Source organism: Macrobrachium rosenbergii, chromosome 37, assembly GCF_040412425.1.
Source record: "Macrobrachium rosenbergii isolate ZJJX-2024 chromosome 37, ASM4041242v1, whole genome shotgun sequence".
Classification (NCBI taxonomy): domain Eukaryota; kingdom Metazoa; phylum Arthropoda; class Malacostraca; order Decapoda; family Palaemonidae; genus Macrobrachium; species Macrobrachium rosenbergii.
Genome location: NC_089777.1, coordinates 11,780,771 through 11,805,952, shown reverse-complemented (window position 1 = coordinate 11,805,952; position 25,182 = coordinate 11,780,771). Strand labels below are relative to the sequence as shown.

At 37.9% G+C, this 25,182-nt stretch overlaps 1 long non-coding RNA gene across 3 annotated transcripts in view; it reads left to right on the top strand.

Annotated features, from left to right (window-relative positions):
* The first annotated feature begins 555 nt into the window (after positions 1 to 555).
* Positions 556 to 25,182, top strand: part of LOC136825301 (uncharacterized) — a 38,315-nt gene continuing 13,688 nt past the window's right edge. For all 3 annotated transcript variants that reach the window (XR_010849291.1, XR_010849292.1, XR_010849293.1), the window contains exons 1-3: positions 556 to 640; positions 19,605 to 19,666; positions 21,220 to 21,299. This is a non-coding gene — a long non-coding RNA (uncharacterized lncRNA). The remainder of the gene's footprint in view (positions 641 to 19,604; positions 19,667 to 21,219; positions 21,300 to 25,182) is intronic.

Below are 25,182 nucleotides of genomic sequence, written 5' to 3'. Positions count from 1 at the left end.
ATATATATATATATATATATATATATATATATATATATATATAGAATGTGTAAAACTGCTATTAACATAAAGCTGCGTATGCAATACTTGCAAAAGCAAGTGGGTTTCACTTAAAGCTACTGACTGAAAATATGCAACCCATAAAAATAGCCTATTAATAGGATTTAGGAACACTACCTATTTATAATTGTATGTGTCATTAAATATATCGATGTTTGTTGGTATAACAAATACCAGCAGCATTATTAAAAGTTGTGAAAAATTCTAAGCTAACAGTTAAAAAAAACAAATCCATGAAAAATACTTTGGTAAATCGAAGTTGGAATGACCAACACTTAGTTACAGAACCCGAATGGACTAAATTTAAAGTCAAAATGAAGGTAAGGCAATTCAATATGGCTTTACTACTAGGTCCAAGTTTTATACTTGCATATGGGTCTCAGTCGTAAAAAGTAAAGTATTACAGTCGGAATCAACGCTAACGAGGCATTTCAAATACTTGACAACATAAAAACTACCATGACACCTGTGGAGGGTGGAAGAGTCCTCGACGCGTTCTCCCTGTTTGTCTTGTCATTGGTGTACTCTCCGTCATCCGGCGAAGAACTGTTACAAAATTCGACCTGCATCCGGTTTTATTGTAAGTATTGGTTGTTTTGTTACCCGTATTTCCCGTTATTAATGTGAAGAACGGTAATTAACCTTGTTTTAAACTTACCGTTGTTATCAGTTATGTTTCTGGTGAACCCTTGATAGTATCAATCGTTGTCGCCGTTGCTTAGGCTGCTATCTTGGAGTTGAAATGGAATGAAACCGATTCATTCATTCATTACGCCTCTGAAAAAGAGTAATGAACGGATCGGTCTTCTCAAGTACGTATTGAGCATATTTAGTATCTCTTTAACATCGCTTTGTATCCCGTTTTACATCGTTTCAAATACATTGTAAGCAATGCTTTTTCAAACATTTTCATGGTTCATTATAGACCTCATCAGCCTTTTGGTTCTTGGTAGCCTGAGATATGTTAAATTGGTCTGTTTGAATTTTCCTAATTACCAAACGTCATCGTCCTCATATAATCGAGGTTTCCGGCATGATTTAATCCCTTGATTACGATTTAGATCTCTTAGCATCGCTTTAGTGATGGACATGATCAAATAGACATTGCTGGGCGTAAGACAACCGTCACACATTGAATTGAACCTGCAGAGAATGAGCTAAGGCTGTTTTAGTTTGCGTTGATATATTTCTAAAACTTTTACGGTTTTCGTAATCTGCTGGTAAGTATTTTATTACAATTACGGTTTCCAATAAGTTTGAATATTCAAAGTTTTATGTGGACAAGTGATAATGGGCATTTTGACAAATATATTTTTCGTCGAAATAGTTGGGGCGATCACGTGGCCAAAATTCTATTTCCAAGGACTTAGCCTGCAGTATAGTTAATATTTTTTGTAAAGAAAATTTGTTTTATTCTGGCGTTAAATTTGCACAATTCTCTTCAGTCAAAAATTCTAAATCTTTAGAACCAGTAGTAAAATCTGGTAAAGATGGACATAGTATGCACTTAATTATCCAGTGTGATAAAATGTATCCACAGCACCTAATCGTGACCGGAGATGGTGATTGTAGGAGGCAAGCATGCAGTTTCTTTTGCATTTTGCTTGTTTTTGGAAGAGCAGCAACCATAGGCTATCTGGTATTAGCACATCAGATATGCAAATGTGGAAGTAAGAAAAATACCAGGGGAAAAACTTTAATTCATTTTGATATTAAAGTTAGCATAATGCTCTCGCTAATATAAAAGTGGCCCAGGTTTATCCAGCGAAAGATTCTGTTGTTATTTTGAGGTATTGTATGTTCTAAGATATAGAAGTGTCAAGCATTAGGATCTTATTTTTGTTTCTCATATAGGCAAAACAAAAAAAAAAATAAGTTTCAGACTTGGAACTTTAATAATAATTGAAATCAGACCCTAGTAATGTCCCCAAAATTTGTCGGTGCTTGTTTGGTAAGAGTGCTTTTCACGCACCAAAAACCCTTCCCAAATTGGACAGTCATTCTGGAGGTCCACATTAGGCCTCCTAGAACCTTTCACACTTTAATGCCCTTGGCCTAATGCAGTCCACCATGAGGCAAGGGACCTTACTGGTATAAGTCAGCTTAACCTAAACTTGTGTACATACAGGATAGTGGAAAGTGTGGAGCCCAAAATATTCAAGACAATTGCAGAAAACTTCTTGAATTTTATTACTTCAGTCAAATGTGCACATGCAATTAGACATTTGAACATAAAGGCAACACCTTTTTGTACAATTATGTAATAAAGTTATTTTGTACAATAAAGGCAGGGGCTTGTTTCGGAAAGAAGAGGTGTCCTTGTGTTGCCAGTGGCATTGTGGGGAGTGGATGCTCTAGGGCTGTTGATGGCAGGATTTTCAGTAAGTACAGATTTCTAGCCAGAGGGGTATTGAACTTATATTGCAAAGATTACAGTATTGAAATTAAATTATACATGAAGGAAATGTTGGAGTATTGTACTTAAATTTGAGAGAGAGAGCAGGGTAACTAGGTAAATCTTGATGACATGGTGGTTCATGGTACAAACAGGGTGTAAGTCCCTTTTTTATTAAATAATTAATGCATGTATGGGATACATCGTTGATTGTGTAACTTTCATCATATCACGAGGTACGGACAAAAGACATTGGTAAGAAAATAAAATACATTATTATGTGACCACTCCGCGAGTGGTATAACCAAATGAAAAATTATTTTATGCTTATGATGAAGTAAACTGACTTAAAGTTGATGAAAATTTAATATAAATATATATTAAATTTATATTAGTGGTAAAGAAAATGATAAAGAAATTTTTTTTAAATAAGTAAAAAATGCGCCGAAGTTTCTTGGGTGCAATCAAGTTTTCTGTATACAGCCTGTAATGCTGTATGAAACTTAGGCACGGCCCAGTGGTGGCTTGTGTTGTTGGCACCAATAGTGGTGCCAGATGCATGAGCATGGCTAAATTTAACCTTAAAATAAAAATGACTGTGGCTAGATGGTTGCAGTTTGCTGTGTTTGATGATTTGAGGGTGGATGATCAACATAACAATTTGCAGGCCCCTAGCCTCAGTAGTTTTTAAGATCTGAGGCCAGAGAGAAAAAGTACAGATGGACAGACAAATATCCATTTCAGCAGTTTTCTTTAACAGAAAACTCAAAAATACAGGTGGATGGGCAGAGATTGGGGTAGGTGGTAAGCGGTAAACTGGGTGGGGGGGGGAGACTGAAGTTTATTATGAAGAAATGGTTAAACTGGCACTTTTTTTATTTTTGAATATCAGATGCTGATAACCAGATATATTGTGTTATCCATTCAGTTATCTACCTTTTAATCCTTTGAGTAGATAAAAACTGATAATAATAAATAGATGTGTAAAAATACATAAACAATTCACTTGTACTAATGCATTAAAGAAAATCAGTTTCTTTATATCAAGAAAAAGTGCTCAGAATTTAACAACTGTAAGTGAGCAAATTCAACAAAATAGTATGAACAAAACAACATTTCAATATTTGGGAGCTATTTATTTCCATTTGATCTTTGTCTAATTTTTTCCGTGATTGTTTCATGTGAAATAAACTGGAATAAAATATTTCAGATTGCAAATCAGGATATTTAAGTCCAATATTCATATCATATTATCGGACCCATAATATTTATTATTTCTGAAAACGGGTTTTTAGTTAAATCTAAACCATGTATCAGTTTTAAGTCAGTTTATCCAAAGATATGAAAATAATACAGGTAATGGGAATTTATTTGGTCAGGACATGGTCAAATATTTCATCCAGAAATTATTTACAGATTAAATCTGTTGCCTTCGCCGATCCATGTGATATTAGCCCCAAAACGTTTTGGATGGAGGTTTTTTTTGTAAAATGTCAATAATAATAGTAAATTTCAATGACAGACACAGTAAGGTTTTCTTATGATTTTAGTGATTTTCGACGATTTTAGGTAAATTTTGGTTGGGGGAAGGATACCCCACAGACGGGACCACCAGCTGGAAATTTATTTGGTCAGGGCATGGTGTTTTCTCCAGATACAGGTTAAATCTGTTGCCTTCGTCATCTGATATTAGTTTAGTTTTGGATTAGGCAAGTTATCATCTAGTGATTTGAGGACACAGTGAGCTTTCATTTTAGTGTAAAGTAGATAAATGGTGGGAAAGGATATAGCACAGACTACACAGCTGAAGAAGTAGGCTATGTGTTAACCACGCTGCATCAAGACTGTTCCTTTTTTTTTTTTTATTTGATTTTTTTTCCTCCTCCTTCAAAATTAAAAGTCTCTGCTGTCACTTTTATAACATTTAAAGCGCTGTTTAACCCTCAGGTTGGCAGATTGTCAGAGGTTTGAAATTCATTTGCCAAATTAAACCATTGGCTATGGTAAGATTTTTTTTAATGTCATAAATAAGATATGAAACTGGTATGCTGCCTAAGAGTTGGAAAATTTCCATGATCATTCCAGTTAGGGGATCTAGTAAGGATGATACTGAATTCATTAGCTACAGACCAATTGTAAGCCAATGGAAAATATGACCAACACCAGACTGGTTTGGTATTTGGAATTAGAAGGCTTAATTTTCTCCATCCAGAAGAACCTATGTAGATTTAGATTATGCAGATTCTTCTGGATGGAGAAAATCTAGATCCACTATTTAGGTTATCCTACCAAATCCTGCAAGGTTTCTCCAAGCAGTGTCAAACTGTTGGAGTTTCTTTGGTGTTGAGATGGTGTATGAAACTGGTGACATGCCATGATCCAACAACTAATACAAAATTGGTGTTTCTGGTACAGTAATGTGACCAGAATCTTTGATTCTATTTTCAGACAGTTATAAAAGTAAGTGGTAAATTCTCTGCCGGGGCAAATGCTAGTGCCTTTAGTGTTTAGAATTTTGCAGTTGCTATTAGCAGTGTCATAGAGGCATTTTCCTGTCCTGTAAAGAGCTCTGTCGCTCTTAATGGCTTGACTGTTTAATACACTAGCTATTATTTTAATTTTTTAACATCCAAGATTATCATCATACTGTTCACTAGAAGTAGACATACTGAAGGTGTACTTACTTCTACACTGAAAGGTAGTATTTTAAGCTTAGAAAAAGTAAGTCAGGACACTGAAAGATAGTATTTTCAGCCTGTGAAAAGTAAGTCAAACTTTTGGGCATGGTATTTGACTCCAGACTCGCAAGTTGTATCTGGTCATAATTTGGAGCTGATAAGAAGTCATTTTTGAGGTTCTATGATTTAAAGTATAATGCCAGCTTGAATATAACTGCCAGATATATTCTTTACATGTCAAATTAAATGAAAAGGACTCAGTGATGTGGCCCATTTATAGATGGAAGTGAATTGCCACATGATTTGCAGAGGGATCAGCTGGGTCTTGTTTTTATGTAGAATTAATTCTGCCCAAGTAGGCTTTTCTTTGATGTCTTAGATACTGTTGACTCAGAGATTTAATGACATTTAATGACACCTCTTAAGAGACAAAATCAAGGAAGGTAACTATCCTCATTTCCAATCTTAGATCATATGTTAAATTTCTATACCCAGAAACCCTCTGAGAAGTAAGTTCCTTTAGAAGAGGTTCTAAGTCCTTGAACATGGTGCTGTCATAAAGATCGCATGAATTTACAGATGGTTCAAGGGCAGTAAGTGGTGTTGAACATGCCGTATTATAAGGATGAATCATACGTATTCCTATGTAGCGAAGTTACCTGAATGTATCTTGATTGATCACAGAATTGACAGCATTAGTTATGGCTTTGGCACTTGTTTGGAATAATAAGGGAAAATTCCTTGTCACATGCTGTGACTCTGAAGAGTGCATCAGATTCTCTGAAGACTTCCAGTAGTGTCCGCCCTTTAATCCGTAACGCTGAAGAGTGGCTCCTTCACATTTCTTGTGGAGGGACAATTAATTTTTACTGGGTTCCTCTCTAGTGGGAATTAGTGATAATGATGTAGGAGACAGGCAAGTGTCCCTCACTGATCTGCAAAGACCAATTAGGTCAGATGCTTGATGAAAGTCACAAGTGAAAGTGCAGGATTAGAGATACAGTAATAGTTCCTAGCCTGCACTTGAGTATTTTTAGACTTAGTGTGCCATTGTGCTCAATGTGACAGGTTACTGGATGCTGAGCACATGTGTATAAGCATGCATAAGCAGCAGGAGAAAGTATGGCATTCATCTGACATCTCTTGATGGGGTTACTTAGCCCGTTATAGCCTTTTTCAGGGAATTTTGTGTTCATTCCCTTGGGAATACAAACCATTGCCCTTTTGTAGGAGTACACTTCAGTGCAAAATGGAATCATCATTGAAACTGGTGGTAGGAGGGTGAGCAGGAAAACCTCCATATTCTTTGTCACCAAGCACTTTCTTTGGCAGCCAAGTCTTTTATCCTGATGACTGCCAAGTTGAAAAATTTTGTTTTAGATGTTTGGTGAATTTTTTTAAGGAAATGGTAGAGCCTAAGAAGAATGAACTGCTTAATTGTGTACAGTATATTACTGCTGCCAGAAGATGGATTCCATTCAGGGAGCAAAGCTCTCAAATGTGCTTAGCAAAGAGCAGTACTGTATTGAGGAGAAAATCACTTCAGCTTCAGCCAGAATGAAATAGAAGCATTTTGTGCCTGGGTCCGAAAACCCTCAAGGGCTTTAGGACCCAGGCACAGGGTTCCCTTCAAGCTGCTTCTGTTTCATTCTACCTAAAGCTTTAGTTGTTTTCTTCTCAATGTTGCTCTAAGCTAAGCACATATGAAAACTTTGTTTTGCTCCCAGAACAAAATCCATCTTATGGCAGCAGCAACATAACAGGAAGGATTCCAGATCTGGTTAGAATGTTTAATGTTTCATGCAAGAAATTTTTATCTCACTTGGATGAGCAGATTTTGTCTAGCTGCACTGCCCACCATCCTGTTCTTAATGTGGGATTCAGCTGTCTGTAACAGTACGTAAGATTCATCTTAGAGTAATATTAATTTTCATAATAAAATCTATTATATAGATACTTACCTACTATTAAAATACTCTGCCCAGCTTCCCCACAACTTAATGGGCTGACATGAAGAATTCTGACAAGATGCAAAACACACCAAGTGGAGAACCTGTGAACTAGAGTCATCCAGGAAAGCCAAGTAATCTTTTATTTGAATGCTGACTCTCCTGCCAGCACAAAGATATAACTATCTTTAACAGTAGGTGAGTGTATAAATAATAAATTTTATTATGGAAATTTATATGTTGAACATATCCCTGCCAAGAGAGGCATAACCTTGATCAGTTCTGTAGTCTGCTGCTGAATTGCCATCAGAGTAGATTCCTCTTAAGGGGAAGACTTTAGTCTCTAAATGCTTAGCAAGTTTAGTCTTCTTCTTCCCAGCTTGTTCCCATTTTTATATGGGGTCGCTGTTTCGGATGAGCCATTTCCATCTATTTCCATCCTGTGCTTCTGCCTCATCAATTCCCTTCTCACACAGGTCTCCCCTCACACAGTCATTCCATCTCTTTCTTGGTCCCCTCCTCCTCTTCTTCCCTGAACCTCCATCCCCATAGTATGTCTACCAGCGTGGTCCTCATCTCTCATCAACAGGTGTCCATACCATCTCAGCCTCCCCTCATGCACTTTCTTTGATGTTTCCACCACGTTAGTCGACCCCCTAATGTAATAATTTCGGATCCTATCCTCTCTCGTCACCCCAGCCATATACCTAAGCATTCTCATTTCTGCCACATCCATCTTCTCCTCTTGTTTTTCTCAAGCTTGCTGTTTCCATGCCATACATCATTGCTGTTCTTACCACCATCTTATGAAATTTTCCTTTTAACCTTGGCGGTACTCTTTTGTCACAAAGAACTCTGGAGGCCACTCTTCAGTTGTTCCAGCCTGTCTGTACCTGATGTTTTAGCAAGTTTAGTATTGGACCTAAAATTTACACCTTGAATGTTAAACCTGTTCAGACGACACATTACAAAGAAATGAACGTGCTTACTGTGTATGTTTTTCATTTAAAACTGAAGGAGCTCCAACCCCAACCCAAAGTGATAAGTCGACTGTTATCCTTAGAAAAGATGTTTGTAAGGAAGGAAGGACCTTAGCAGTACTAGATGGTTTTTGAGGAAGTGGATCTCAGTGAACCAGTTGGTGTTAGGCATCATTACTTGCTCCTCATCATACTGTCTTCATGGATTTGGACATGTCACCTATGCATGTCATCTTAGTGCAATTAGCCAAGAAGCTAATCTTGCATCCAAATTGTGTGGTACACTAACCAGATTCTGAATGGGGAGAGACATTGTTGCAGTAGACAATTCTAAGGCTTTCCTTAGGATTGGCATACAGGAGAACCCTCATGACTTTACATGCTTCCTTTGGTTCTGGTTACCAAGGATGGAAGGACTGAGACACTTTTGGTTTAAGGTTCTGTTCTTTAGGATAGCCTGCTTCTTTTACTCCGCCAGACTATACAATTCCACCTTGATCATCATCTGAACCAACTAGCCCAAGACAGGAGGATTCCTTTCATGTGGGCAATTTCTGCAGAGTGTACATTCTGTCAAGGGTCACTCACATGAATGTACCTAAATAGAACTGATCCAGAAGGATGCCAATATACTTATTTGCGAAGGGGCTAGGAATGCTAGATCATTTAACGTGGAACCACTGATTTGACACATGAAATTGTTGGGTTTGGTGAGGGGCGACGGATGGCACAGTAAGCATTAACCTCCCAGAAATTGTGGCCCCCAAGACACGTGTGAAGAGGATGATTGTGTCACTCCTTGCTACTATCTTAGTTTCTTTGAGTTTACTTGGTATCTTCACTGTTCAGAAATTACAGCTGGTGTAAATAAGTTTCCCTCTAGTGCAGCATTATGTTTATGACAGGAGAACTGTATATCTTGGGAGCCTGTGCTGGCTTGGTTGGTGCAGACATTTACTAATGAATCATTTTGGAGGCTATCCAGCCAGCTCCCTCAACACCAAGGTTAGGGCTCACAGATCGTCCCATTAGAGCCAGATTGTGTGCGCTCATACAATATCCTTGGTAGTAGCTCAGCTGTGCCTCAGGGGAGACAGTCAGGCAGTTCTCTATTGGGTGTTGCATCAGCAACTGTGTGTGTTGGCTTAATAGGGCTAACAAAATTTCCAAAATTTTTGAGGGAACACAACATTGCCTATGGTTACATTTGTACTGAAGAGTACCTAGCTGATCTCAGGACAAGAGGCCTGATGTCACTGCAGCTGAGAGAGCCTACTTTGCCACTGAGGCAACCGAGTGGCTCATGAAAGGAGGACTTGCCCAAACCAGGTACACTTGAGGCCCTGCTGGGATGAGAGTACCCTTAGTCCTGACTAATGTCGATGTGCTGCATACTGCCCTGCCAGTAGGTTTTAAGTTGTCTTAGATGAGCTTGCAGGTTGTTAGACAAATGACTTAAGAGATGCCAAGTCCACCTAGCTAAATTCAAGGGAACCCAGCCACTTTGAATCCTGCATTTGTGGGCAATACTACCCCAGCTGACCACTTCATCTTCTTCCTGGAACTCATTCATTTTAACTGAGCGAAACAATGTTAAGTTGTTGAGGCTGACTGCAGAATGCAGGTATGAAACTAGATAAGATTTACCTGATCTGTACATTACCAAAAACTGCACACGTCACTGTAGTGAATAAGAGATTCTGGACAGTTCATATATGACAGTCTCTTCACAGCATCGTACACTGTTACCATGCTTAATGCCCTAGATGCATTTCTGTATTTTATTCTTTACCCATAAGAGAGAGTACATCTCACGAAGCCCTTCCACTTCCACTGTGCGGCAATGGACATCACTGGCACTATCCTCATTTTCCAGTGAAGGAATTGGACAGTTGACTATTGCTGTAGTTTGATTTGTTTGAGAGACTTACAACATAAGTTTTCTTAATGCTTCACCAATTTTTGGCACTTCACAAATCCTCATTTCATGTAAGTCTCACATTCACAGCAGAACATGTTTCTAGCTACTTTGCCCACAGTAACCTCATGTAAAAGTAAATCATTCCATGGTTCCCTTGGTAAGGGGGGGCCAGTTTTATGAACGATTATTTGTTTTCAAGCCATTTTACAGTTGGAAGTTATTGGTGTTTTCAAGGCACTTCACAGTTGGAAGTTATTGGTACTGCACCTTTGAACAGCTGTAGTCAAGGCCGACAATGTAATAAATAGCCATCAGTCCCCACAAACCTGGATGTACGAGTGTTCCACTTCACTCAAAGAATGACTTGAGACAATTTGATGTTTCAACCAAATATCTTTTCAAGGTGCAAAATCCAGCTCTGTTGCTTAAAGTAAACTCGTAAAGATGTATGTACCTCCTCAGAGCCAAAGGTACCCTCTACTAGGGCCTAGGTGTGAATTGTTTTATAACACCCTCATTGCCCAATGTATATTTTGATAGCCACTGAAAATTATTCTCCTGTAATGTAATTCCCATATAGTGCCTTGTAGGCAATTACTAAAGATGTTTTTCAGCATCCCTTTGGTACCCAGCTGCATCCACTTTTTAGCTTTTTACTTTATCTCTGTTCTTGCCTCCTTTTGTTAATCTTGCTGTCCAACCTGAAAATCATAAGCAACATAAATTACAACACAAAATGTAGAGACCCACATGACACAATCTATATAGACAGGTCCTAATTGTCCCCTGGTGTAGGTTTGGCTGCGATATAGTCTAATGAAACAAATCAGTTTTGTTTCCCATTAATGCATCTTTATTCATAGCAGAATTGTATGCAGTTAAGATTATTAACAAACCACCACCTCAAATTGTAATTTTCAATAACTACAGTAGAAGTGCTTTAAAAGCCCTTCAGAACTTGTCCTCAAAATTCACATTTTCAACAAAATACTGTACCAAATTCTAAAGTAATTTCTATTTCTCCCGGCATATGAACCAATGCTTTCATAGGAGTTGCTTGTGCTTGGCATACTTTGGCTGTCACTGAATCGACTAGAAAAAAAAAGTCATGTAGGTCTATAGTCACCTGTGACGTGAGCTGTGTGAACAGCCCATCTCCAGCCACGCTTTACTCTATAGCTGGAAGAGATCTGAACTCCACAGGGTGATAAGAGGAGGGTAAAAATATATCTATTAAGGCATAGGTTTGTATGCTTGGAAAAATAAAATTGTTTTAGAATTTGGTATTTCTTGTGAAGAGAATATGAACCTATGCTTCCATAGATGGAGCCTCAGTCAGAGGCAGGTGCATCTCTCATAGGCGAGTAAGTTGGGCATGGCTTAGCGGCAGCCGAAGTTGCACCTCCCCTACCAAAGGCGACACCCTCCTCAACTAGAACTCTAGTCCCTATCAGAAAGCAACACTAGAACATGTTTATGTACCTGCCATTCCTGTGTGGTGCTCCCGACATCCTCCTGTCCCCTCTTGGGCAGAGACCCAAAGGGCTCGACACTCCTATATCGGCTGTTGGGCTGTGACCACTGGGTCCAAGAGGAAAAGTGTCTTAAGGACTAGTGTGTCAGGTCCTTGAGGTAGAAGGAATGAAGGTAGACTGTGTTTTCCAGACCCCTGCCTTCAGGACCTGTAGGAATGAATGGTTCTTCTTGAAAGCTACTAACAGTCCAGTGCCCCTTATGTCACAAGCCCTTATCCTGCCCGAGGGAGGATCATCTCCCCCTGTGGCCTCATACACCCTGACAATCACTTCTCACAGCCAGGAGAAGAGACAGTAGTGTTCCTTGGGACCTTCTTCTCTTGTCCTGTACTGATGAATAGTCTCCTGTAGATGGGGGTGTGGGAGGCTGTTCGCTTGATGTAGACTCACAGGGCTCTCACTAGGCACAGAGGCATCTCTCCTTATCATTCCCAAGAAAGTCCTTCAATGATGGGATTGAGAAGCCTGTGAACCTTAGGCCTGAGATTGAAGGGTTCTGGGTATTTGTCACAAATCTAGGAGGAGCACCTGGGACAGGGACGACCACTCATGGCAGTGGGAAATGTTATATGAGTGCATGCAGTTCTCCAACTCTTGGCTGAGGCAAGGGCCATGAGGAATACTGCTTTGAGGGTTAGGTCCGTGTCTGAAGCCTCCTTCAGAGGTCCATAGGGAAAACATGTGAAGGTGGCAAGACTTTTGGTCACATCCCATTTGGGGGCCCTCAACTAGTTTGGGGGCACTTCTCACAAGTTCTTGATAATGGATGATAGTTCTCAAGAAGGGGAGAGGTCCATGCCTCAGCTGGAAAACCCATGTGAGGGCAGGTGTATAACCCATGACTGCAGTGACTGAGAGGATTTCCTCCCCTTGTAGGTAGAAAAGGAAATCTGCTACTCCCCTTACAGTGGTTTTGAGTGCAACAGTGACAGAAGTAAGTCTACTTTCCATGGTAGACTCTGAAGGATGATAGTCTAAGAATGTCAGAGATGGAGTCTACAGCATCCTTAGAAAATCCCTTCTTTCTGAGAAGCTGCTGGATACCCTCCAGCCATGAAGGAGGAGGGAGGTTGCTGCCTGTTGTGCTCCTGTCCCAACAACTTGGGAACGGCAGCCAGTTCCCCCAGGAAGTCCACTAGCAGATGGAGTAGGTTGGCATACTACTCTGCTTGAGAGCATTCTTACCCTCTGGGATGTGAAGAGACTGATGATGACTTTTCATAGCTGGGTGAGTGGAGGGAAGGTGTAGACATCCATGTTGTCCCAGGGTGTTAGAAGACGTCCTGGAGCACTGCTCTTTGGTCCGGGACTTTTGGAGAACTAATACAGCGGTAGCTTGGTGTTCATTGCCATGGTGAACAGGTCTAACTTGGGGCCCTCCCAGAGATTAATCAACTTGTTGGCAGTGCCCTGCTCTTATGAGTTGGTCTGCCACTACATTCTTTTTCCTTGGGATGCACCTGGCTGTTACTTCCAGTCCATGAGGCTCCGGCCACTTGTGCATCTTTACTGCTAGGTTGTTCAGTCCTGGGGTTTTTAGAATTACAGATAACAGATGGTAAACCTGTACTATTAAAACTTTCAGTTCAATAAGAGATTTTGGAGCAACATTTTATAGCCTTTGGAAAATGATTCCAAAGATTTTTCAGAAAGATATTGAAAACATTAATATTTAGAGCCAAGCATTAAGAAAATAAATCAAGAAAATAACTATTCTTTGAATTGGTCGCATGCATTTGACCTGTAGGTTTTGATGAATAACCCATTTGAGCCAATTCCAAGCTGCAGAGAATGCAAATGACAGCCATATCATCAATGACTGTCCAACTGTCAACCAACAGTATATCAAATATCAGAAATAAATCCTTTAACTAATTTTGTTTACCTCCAAAATTTTTTGCTTATTTTTTTAAGGAGCTGCAATATATTAAATAAGATTTAGTATAAGTACTGTATAAAGAACAAATCCTTCTAGCCAGCCGTATGTACAGGCAGTCCCTGGTTTACGACGGGGGTTCCGTTTTTACGCCGCGTCATAAACCAAAAATCGTCGTAAACCGAAAAATCGTCGAAAATCTTAAAAAATCCTAAGAAAACCTTACTCTTAATGCTTTGGGTGTATTGATAACGATGTAAACTGCATTTTTATTGAGTTTTTCATAAAAAAAAAACTCCAAATTTTTATTATTCTGCTGTTTTGGAGCTATATTTCTTCATTGGATCAGCGTACAACGCGTCGTAAACCAGGAAATAATTTCTGATAAATATATTTGAAAAGCATCATAACCTTGGAACATCGTAAGCCAGACCCGTCGTAAACTGGGGACTGCCTGTACTGCACTTGTTTTTCATAGTGTTAGGGGAATACTGTAATTTTTGCAATTCCCAGATGCATATGCTACCAGAATAATTTCCTTAATTGCCCAAATATGAAATTGTACAGTACAGTACTACCATTTTGGAAGTGTATGAGTAAAGTGGTTTGAATCAATAGGATAGCGCAAATCTTTGAAACAAGTTTTTGGGTTCCAAGAACCAACTTTTCTATGCAGCCACAATCAGACAGAAAGGTGGAGAGAGTATTATAAACCTCTCCTAAATAGCAATTGTAAACTGTATGTAAAAACAGAGTTTTATGAGTTTTATATGTTACTTACCAAGCAGTTACATAGTTGCTATAGTTTCCTCTTGCATGGCAGCTTAAATTAAAAACTTCGTGGGTAACGCTTCAAAGCTCAGCACAGACGACTGGTCCCGCCCGCTAACGGGAATACCAGGAACGACTTAGCAGACAGTCTCGTTCTGTTTTCTGCCGCGCTCGAATAAATACAGTGTGTCGATGGAAGCTTTGTTCTTAAATTTGCCAGTTGGAAACCAGATTTTGATGAAGTATTATCGCTGAATCCGGGTAGCCTTCAAGCCTACAGTTTTCAGGATCAGTATTTTTTGTTATTAAGATCTGATTGAAGTTTATCATATTTCGCTACAGTAGCGATTTCACAATCAAATGGTTTAACTCTGGTAGCGTAGTTTACCACGCTACCACCTTTATTGGCTAAAGTAATAAACATAAACATTGCGTTCATTGCCGAACTAATATTTACAGCATTGAATTGCTTATCTGCAAGTCTCAGTTAGTGTTTGTTAGGATTTGAGACATATCTTCTATATGATGATACTCTGTGTTCAACTATTTTCGGCAAAGGTTAACTTTCCTTTTCTGAATAACGTAATACATATTGTGTTCACTACCCGGCCGACTTTTTTGGTTAGTGAATACATATATTATCTGAAAGTCTCTATTATGAGAGCTCGAGGTAGTGTGTTAAGAATACAGATGGCTAACTGTTCGTTTAAATGATTATAGCACTGTTAAATCTTCCTACAACTCAACGGAGCTTTCCCAGTCCCAAACCACAACAACCACAATGCACCAGACATTAGATAGCTCCCGAGCTTCCACAAAGCTCTGACTTAACACCTAAGTCTCAATGTTTGATAGGATTTGAGATATGTCTGTATGACGTTACTCAGTGTACTTCAAACCATGTCAGTAAAGGTTAACTTTTCTTTTTCTGAGTAGGGTAAAAAAACTTTATTATTGCTTTCGCTATCTCGTTTACCGATTAGCGTAAAATAACTTATATTTTGCATTCTCTACCGATCCAATATTTTCTGTAATGAATACATATCTGCAAACTCAAATTACATTGGTTAGGATATGTTGGTATGGTGGTACCGTGTACTTCATAACATTTGTTTGTATACAATTAATTGAACATCTTATTATTACACTTTCCTTTGCAGAGAACTGAAAAGTGTAAGGGCAGGAAGGCAGTAGGGGAGAATTGTGCTTAATAATTTGGTTATGATGAGCTTAAGCAAAGTAGTAGTTCTCAACAGCCAAGAACCGTGCTTTGGTACTTGCTTCGACAGTACATATACTAAACAAGATGATGCGAATTGTGAAGAGTTCCACTTTTTTTTTTTTTTAGCTCATACTATACTAAGAGCACCCAGGGTTGGCAACTAGTCCATTTGGTTGTCTGCGAGTCTGCAATGACGTTCTACAAATTTTTTTGCTTGGAGAGACCAACTGAACAGTCCTGTTGTCCATTCTCCAGGGCGATTGGGTGGAGTTCCTGGATATGTGGGAGACTTCATTTCGTGTCCACATACAAACTCCGAAAAATATTTCGGACCCATCCTATGAAACAGGGTCTTCCAGTGTGAGAATTTAGGCTTCAACATCTGCAGCATAAGACTTCTCTCGAGTCCTCACTCTGCTCACTTTTCTCTTTATTTCTGACCATAAACTTCAGCCTGCCCCACAAGACCAATAGGGACAAAGCACCATAACTGGACTCTGCTGTTTTTTCCCAGAGACCTGGTTTTCATCGGACGTATGGTATCTGTCCAAATTTAGACTTTTGGAAGAAGTCCCTCATCATGAGACAAGTCTTAGACTGCTTCTCACTCCTTGTTCTAGTAGAGGGAGCCCGCTCAGGGGACCAGGAAATTTTTGGGACGTGTCCCCAGGGGAACAAACCTTTACATGTATGCCAGAGAACTGTGAGCCATTCACTTAAGGCTTCAGTTCTCGACCCTCACTCACTCCTAGACTGTGGTATTCCTTTAGAGAAGATCGCAGTCCTTACTTTTTTTACATTAGCTCTCACTGCCAGGTGGCAAGAGGGTTTTTCTATGGACAATAAATAGTTTTTTTCTAGTCCAAATGGAATTTCTGGTGGTTGAACTGAGCTGTCGGAAAATTACTCTTACTCTCGAGTGGACCTTGAATCCAACTGAACTATCAGGTTGTATGCCTCTGTGGGGCAGGCTGATCTTGACTCCATCTTAAAGGAATCTTCCAGTCTGGGCAAGAGACATTTTACTGCAAGATCGTTCCAATCTAGACCTCTCAGCTCTTCCACCGTTTGACATGATTAAGGAAGGGCTGAACTTTCTCAGGCTCATCAGAACGTTATGACGCTCCTTGTAGCCCCGTTCTGAACCATAATTTGTGGTTCCCGAATTGTTACGGTTGAATGGTGAACTCTCCAAGAATCCTTCCACTATTCATTTCTTCTTGAACAATATCATTTCAAGAGACACCAGATGGTGGTATGCTCTCACACGGACAGGCTTTGGACTGTCTGGGTGTTTGTCAGGAAGGAGGTGCTTTTTTCAGAGGTGCTGCAAGAGATGGTTGAAAGATGCAGACATCATCTTCTAGCTCGGTCTACCAATCTTAGTGAACAATGTTCCAAATTGGGTGTCTCAGACTAAGTTCTTTGAGACACTTAAGACTTAATGGCAGCATTGCCTTTTTTATCAGAGAGGATATAGAATCTCTAAGGTTCCTCTTTTTAGGGGTATTGAGCTATGTCTGACTCAGTAATGCAGTTTGCTTGTTCACCCTTGGGTTTTTAACTGAGAACAAGGATGCTTTCATGACCTAGAACCATTCTCTCCCTCTCAAGAACTTACGGAAGAGAAGACGGTCTTGAAAGCCAGGGACATTGCTCCAGGCTCCCAGGAGCACCCTCCAGCCCAAGCCTGTACCTTCCAGCTTGCCTGGCAGCAGCTCTGCCCTGAGTTCCTAGGAGTGCCCACCAGCTCCCGACCAATTAGTTATTTGGCGTCCAGCTCAGCTAGCGCCACCTACATCCGGGCACCAGCTTCAGATAGTGTGGCACCAAATCTCCCCCGCATCCTTGGCTCTGGGGAAGAGTAGGAAGCTTTCTTTTATGTTGGAATTTTCAGGTGTTACCTGAGCAGAATTGGAAGCACAGGGGCCCATTCATAATCTTTAGTGTTCTGACAGGGACCCTTTTTTTGCCCTCCAAGAATGCATTTATCTTCTTCATGTATGGACTTGGTTTATGAAACCATTCTTAGTTTCAAGAGAGCATTGGGCCTACCTTTAGCTGAAAGCTATAAAACATCAGAACAACAACTACCTCGTTAGTCTTCATGCATATACGACCATTACGTCCCTCCTACAGTCGACTTACTGGAAGTGCAATCGATTTTCACTTCTCACCTTTTCAGAAAAGCTTAAGGTGTTAAAATTTTTTTGCAGTACCGTGTGATTATTAGTACTGTAACTGGCTTGACATTGCGGAAGAATGCATAGGGTTTTCTCCTATCTCTTCACCTTGTAGTAAAGTTGCGAGATTTGTGAGAGCGGGAATACAGTGTAATTGGAGCACCCACCACTCTTAGTGGATGGGTTGTGATCTTTATTTTGGTGCAGATGACAGTATCATCTGGTTGTTTTATTGTGGTACTGCACCCAGGGCAAGGGCACTTTGTGAAGTTTTACTAGCCTTCTCTGAGGGTTTAGTCTTGTACACTTCAAAGTTTTGTATGTGGCTTGCTTATTATTTGGATTTACATCAGTATGTGCTTGATGTAGTAAAGTTCATGCAATCACTCACCATTAGCTGCTCTTTGATAGAACTAAGGTGACCATCATAACTCCATAGCACCTCATGCAATCTCTTTTCATTGAGAAAAGACACAACACTTAGCGTAAAGCTTGGTATAAATGCTCTTGCTTGATCACATTGCGTATTTTGTTGTGTAGGTGATATGCCTTGTCATTTACCACTGCCCTACTAATAAAAAGTTAAGATAACAGGAATTTTGTTAACTTTAAAAGCCTTTTGGCATGCAGTTAAGTACTGAAAGCGTAAAATTGAAATGCACAATATTGAAAGTAAAATCCCCATATAAATGTTAGTGTTGAAAGTTTAAAGTAGCAAAAAATAAAATGGGAAAAATTACTAGGAAATTAAACAGGAAAAATAATTTCATAAGTCCATGAGTCCTCATTTTGTGCCGTGGAGAAGAGAGAAATAAAAGTTTATTAGTATTCCTACGGAGTCAGAAGTATATACCTAGTTCAATTTAAAGGGTAATAAAACTATAAATCCACAAAATAAATTATAATAACTATGAGAATTACCTTCACAGTTCAACACTTCTTGCCTCTGGCTTTCCAATTAAAAATCAAAAGGTAGAGAGTTCTTAAATTCTATAAAAGATGAACAAATTTTCCAAGCTATGAACGTAAATTAATATTATCCCAGCCATGTCACCATTTTTTTTTTTTGATACACAGCATAACATATTCTACAACCACTTTTAAAATATGCTGATATGCACATTCATTTATACAACTGCAAAATGGGTGAGGATAATTACAAGAAAATAAATAAGGTACAGTTTTATCTACAGTTACATAATACAAACAGACTATCTTACTAACAAATAAATTCTTGGAAGGTCACAACAACCTTCAGATTCTTAAATTACCTAAGAAAATACATCACACAGCTTGTATTAAATTTAGAAATACCTTAAAAACATATACTGGTCATCCTTTTTGATACAGTATACAAGTTGCATCTTGCACAAGTTAAATGAACTGTGCAGGTGGAATTTCAAAAGTGCAGAAATAAAAATTTCGTAGGTATTGGTCCTATACTACTGTATAAGTAATAATGATCATTAAAATAATTTACAATTAGTGTATACAGTATTTTAATTCAATATAGCAAAACTAATGTTTTTAGCAACAGCACCAACAGTGCATGGTTTATTATGATCTGGTTCGTGGGGTGTTATAGTACATAAGCATGAATTCAAATTTTGGGTATTAAATATACCTTATCAATTTTGAAAGTCTGATTTTGAATGAGAGTATATTTACAGTAACACTTCATCTACGTAAAGTCTGATACCTGATGATATTTGGTTTGCGATCAAGAGTAACTGAGTCTTGTGATTTACCGGGATTTAGTAGTTAATTGCTAAGCTTCCTTTTCTGGCCCATACAGTAACTTTCCATGATTATACTTCTGATTTTCTCAAGTTTTCATTACCTGTGATAAGAATGATCAGAACATCATTGTTTCAGAATCAAGCAGCATCTCACGTCTCCTTAGTGCACATTAACTTGCTAAGAACATTTGTGACGGATAATTAAATAAAAACCTAGACTATCAGTGGGATAATGTACCAGTTTTTTCTTTTTCATTTATCGAAGCTTAAATTGTGTTTTTCCCATTAATTCTAGGACTGAAAAATGGTGAATCTAATCATACTGATTTTGGAAGTACGCTGATGAAACACTTTACTGTAAGTATTCTGCTCTTAAAGCTTCTTAAAATTTGAGTGATATATTTCTTATTTTAAATGAATAACTGCAATGCATCTTTTGTAAATGCTTGTTCCTCTGCATTACAAAACAAACCTGACTGATTCTCTAATGCCCTTTCACGATTCATTCCTCTCCATACACGTGCTAGTAAACCTTGACACTTTGTAAAAACTGCAGAAGTGCGGGATGGTATGGAAGGATAATTAGCAATCTGCAAATTTCTACCTCAGTTTGTGAAATATTACCCATGTGAGTACTTGGAGCGCAACATGCTATGTTTGTGCATATTTAAAGAGTTTATGCATGTACAGAAAATATGCTGAGTTTATGCATATACAAAAAATATGCTGAATCAGTCCCTACAAACAGTAAAATGTGTTATAGAAACTGGGAAAACATGCATGTGAAAACACTCATTAGAACCAAATATTGTTCACTAAATTAGCAAGCTCTTCAAATGTATTGGAGGGGGAACATAAAAAATGACACTGGTAATTTTTATCGATTTCCCATCATACATTTGGCATATTCTCTGGGGGTAACATAAGTGTTTCAGATAGTCAGTATTCTAAAATTGTCAACAGATCTGTAACAGTGTGTGACTATGTATTACATTACTATATGAAGAGCAATTAACATTCTGAAGTATATACTGTTTGGTGTTAAGGTATGTTTTGGACTGTACTGTGCTGTAAATTAACTTGTACATTAATATATACAATGAACTGTGTTGATACCTTATACTGCAAGGATTTAATGTTAAGGAAACTACAGTAAATAGATTTCTCCTTATAGGGAGAATGACATCTAAATCGTGCTACTGTCACTATAGACAGTACTAATAGTTCTTTGCAGCACCTGTTCAGTTACTGGTACATTTCTCTAAATCCTTGTTTTTCCCATTTGATCTCTTCTCACATGACTGTCCAACTGTTCTGTCTTATTCCTGTTTTCCAAGTTGCTCAAGAATAAATTTCTGGGGCTAGCCGTGAACCCAAAATACAGCTTGCGTAAATAAGACTTCTTGGTTTGGATAAACTGCTTTATGACCATGATAGCCTGGTATATGATATATTGATAATGTAAGTGGTAGGTAACTTTCAGAAATCATCTATGGGTAAAAAAGCGCACTCAGGATTCTTGGTACCTGGCAGTATGACCACTGTTATTAATGGTTTTCCTAACAGTCTCTAGCATGAGTTTTCCATCCTGCACAATTATTTACCAGTTTATTTTTGTGTTTTGTTGCCGTTTGTATGTAAACCAGTCCTTTGTTTGAATTTAAACACTTGTGAATGGATGGATGGATGGATGGATTGTATATGGGACTGAATACTGGGTATCAAATTCAATAATGCCATTCAGGTTTAGTAATTCCTATTTAGGAGAGGCACTAGATAATAAATGAAAAATAAATACAAATTCTTGGCTCTCACAGAGCTGAGCCATGGGATTTGTTCTTCAGTGACAACAATCTTTGCCCAGATTACAGCTCCTTAAATATAGTTAAACTGAATTTTGTGTATTTCAGGATCTGGCAAATAAGCAAAACCGTTAGTCACCCCACATCCTTATTCTGGCGATTCTAATGCAATAGACAGCTCTGTGACGGTAAGCCATACATAAAATTGTTGAAATTTCTATTGGACCCAAATACTATACTGTACTAAATGTGTAGGTACACCAGGAAAAATAAATTGAAAATAGGACATTTATGAAAAAATGTTATGAACTTGAAACACTTAACCATTGCCAATGTTTTTACGAATATTAACACAGTTAACTGTCACATACATGAATTTTAGCCCTAGGAACATCAGTGTTACCATGAATTATATATTCCAGGTACACAATTATCACTCGCAAACTATATACAGTATACAATTGGGGGGGGGGAGTTTTTCCTCTTTAAGTATAAACCAGCATTTCATAACTCTCAAGGTGCTGCTCATCACTAGAATAGATGCTTTATATGTTGGGACTAGGACGATGACGATATTATACTATAGACGCTTTTTCAAATATCGTGGTAAATTTGGTTCCTCCCCTTAGCTCTGTTTGAGTGACGTCAACAGTGTCACCAGCCATTCAACTCACTCTTGAACAAAAAAGATGCCAGATTTCTCTTAATCATAGCTATAAAAATAGCAAAATTGTAAACTTTCTGTCAGCCCTGGGGGTGGGACCAGGGAGGCTTTTTTTTTTTTTATCCTGAAGTTGAGCAACAGTCATAGTTTTTTATAGATCTTTACTTTGTGAAATTTGGAGACAGTGGCATTTTTTTATGATGCCTTTTCATTTTCATCGAATAGTGATATTGAGATAGATAATTACAATGACAGTGATGATAGTAATATTGGTTTTAAAGTTAGTGTGCATGTGACAGTTAACATACACACATATATACCCATTCAACCAATTAATAACTTTGTAAATTTGTTGTACTTTTATAGGTGTTTCTTGAATAGCTAAGGAGTAATATTTTCAAGAAAAAATTTGAAATTCTCAGAAAATACTGCACGAAGCATTCCAAAACTAAAAGTGGTTTTTGAAAAAAAATTTTTTTTTTCCCCTTTTCAAAAAAATATTATTTAAAAAAAATTCTTTTTAAGTATAAGTTTTTAAAAGTATCTTATATTTTGTTTTTGATTATTAATCTGCGACATAAGGCAATTACAACCATGTATAACATTAGGTGATAAGTTAAAAAATGAGCAAGAAAATATTGGTTCCATTACTGAAGTTGCAAATGCATAATATTGCCGTCGTCCTGAAGTGGCATCCCCCTAGCATCTCTTGGGTTAAAAGACATACTGACAAGCTGTATTGGTCACTGTTTGTTGTATTAAGAGGTTAAACCTCTTCAGTGATCTTAGGCCCTTCAGGCAGCAGTGTCCCATATATGCTGTTACAATTAGCAGTACAAAGGCTGGTCAGTTTTGTGACCTATTTTATCTCCTGCTGACAGGCAGAAAAAATTTCTATACCTTACATTCTGAGAGGTTTACATTTTCTTGTTCTCGACAATTTCTGTCAGATGTGGCTCGTGTAATTATTTTAGATACTGTACTGTTCCTTAACTTTATTAAATTCCAGTGAAATTTCATGTATACAGTGTCAGTTTTTTTCTAGTAAGCTAATGCCAAATATTTTTGTAATAAGTTTGTCATATAGTGCATATCCCTAATAACTTATATTCAGCTTGAACCCTGATTGTGCAGTATAGTAAATAAACCAGTGTTTTATGCCAGTTTGCAATGTCCTTACTTTAAATTTCCACCAATGGTTGTACAGTAGCTTCCCTGATTAATTTTTTTCATAGTTGCTGTTAGTCTAGTTATTGGAGAGATTTGGTATCTGTGAGAATGTTTTGTTAACTATCAGTAGTCATTAACAGTATAAAATCCTGCACTTTCAATGCTATGTATTAGCAATGAGACAGCACAGAAGGTATATGTCGGTCATACTCCACAGAGAATAGGTAAGACAAATTATTTAGTAGACATGGGTACTTTGCGGTTGTCTATTCTAAAATATATCAGGCTATAGAAATCATTGTTGTTAAGTGTACTAACATAATTTTTTATAGTTTAAAAGAAAAGAAAGAAAAGTTTTGAGATAAATGTTAAGTACAAATTATGAAAGAGTACTGTAAAGTATCTTGAAACACTTGGAGTTTTGCATTGTAGGGTACTTACCACAACTTTATAAACCACCTACATATGCAGAGCTGAGATGAAGTGCCCTCTAAATGCCCTCTAATAGCTGTTGTTATATAATTAACAATAGCAACAAGAAATTCAGTAATAATTATGTAATACTTCTAGCACTGTACACAGCTTCATAAGAATATGTAACCATATCTCCAGACAGTAACAGCTTGAACTATTAAGTGCTCTTTTAAGATTTGATAACCACAAGAGCCAAAGTCAAGAGAGTATGATAGGTTTAGTTTCTGTTTGTCACAAAATATGAGGGTCTTCCAGCTTTAAGAGCCTAGGTCTGCATGGAGCCAAGATAAGAGCAGCTTGAAAAAGAATCTCTCGAATGTTGCATCATCTCTGAGAAGCATCAAATCTACAAACCAGTACCATCAAAAAAGTAGCAACCAAAGTGCAAGTAAACAAAAATTTGCAACACCCCAGGCAGGATTCATAATTGTCCATCACTGTATCTTTGATATATACAGCAAAAGGTGAATGTAGCCTAACCATACACCTTCCAATGAAGTGACCATAAATTATAACATTAACATTGCTTTTGTAGATTTTTAATCAGATATATTTCTTTCAATTTTTACAACTACAAGTGTTTATACAGATTTTAACAATACAAGATATATATTTATATATAATTTTAACCCTATATTCTGTACATTTAGTTTTTCTAGAAATATAGTAAACTCAGCATTAGAAATTACATGTCAGTCTTTAACCTTATATTTTTATAGATGACTGAATTTACACTGAAAAAATTTCCTACTTTAACACCACTAGTGTTTGCCCTTTCATTATCAGTCTTGAAAAGGAGAATTTCAAGTTATCAAATTACTTTAAACTCTTATTACCTTTTAAGATGCTATACGGTTAGATATGGCATAGTATCAGCTGGGAGTTGGGTCTACAATAATTGAAAAACCTTTTTTTTTCTTTCTTTCTTTCTTTCATTTTAAAGTGAACTATCTCTCTGTAGATAAGCCCGATTGTCTTAATCTAGTTTTCACCCGTCATTTAAGAACAAATCCTTGAGGCCAACCATACAAGTCTAGAAATGTATTTTTTTTTTTAGTCTAGTTTGACTTTATTTAATCTAATTTGCCTGGGACTAGAATAATGATATAGTCCTTCCTCATAAAATATGTTAAGGTTGAACTACCAAAGAGAACCATGAACTAATGAGACTTGGTCTTGTTAGTTACTCTCAGAATTTGTAATGAAGGTGTCAACCATTTATCAGTCCGTGGAGTGCATGAAACTGGCAGGCAGTAGTTCAGTTTTTTGCCATTGTTGATAAAAACTTGGGTTGGGAGCAGTAGTTGTGAGAGTAAGATGCTGCAGTGATGTCTGGTTGTCCCATGAGTAAGATGTTAATAACACCAGGTCTGACTCTTATTGGTAAGTCCCATTGAACTTGTTGGGATGAATTCCATTGGTCTTACTGATCAACAGTGAAAAAGCTGAAGCCCTTCAGTAATGATGTATAATTAAACTCCATGCATTGAGTCATTGAGGATTGTTTCTTGTCATTCTACAGTAAACCATGCATAAACCCATCTTCTGAAGACATTTTTAAAAACCTAGGCAAGAATGGCCTACCTGTAGAATGTGAAGGACACCCCCTAAAAAAAAAAAATAAAAAATTGATCCCCAGAAACATTAGGTAAGAGCTATGGGAGATTAGACACTGCTCCTGTTCCCTGTAGGATGGCACTGTTTACAGTGGGGCATGCACCATACCGTAAACAGCTTAAGGTTCTTTGCAACACCTATTCAAT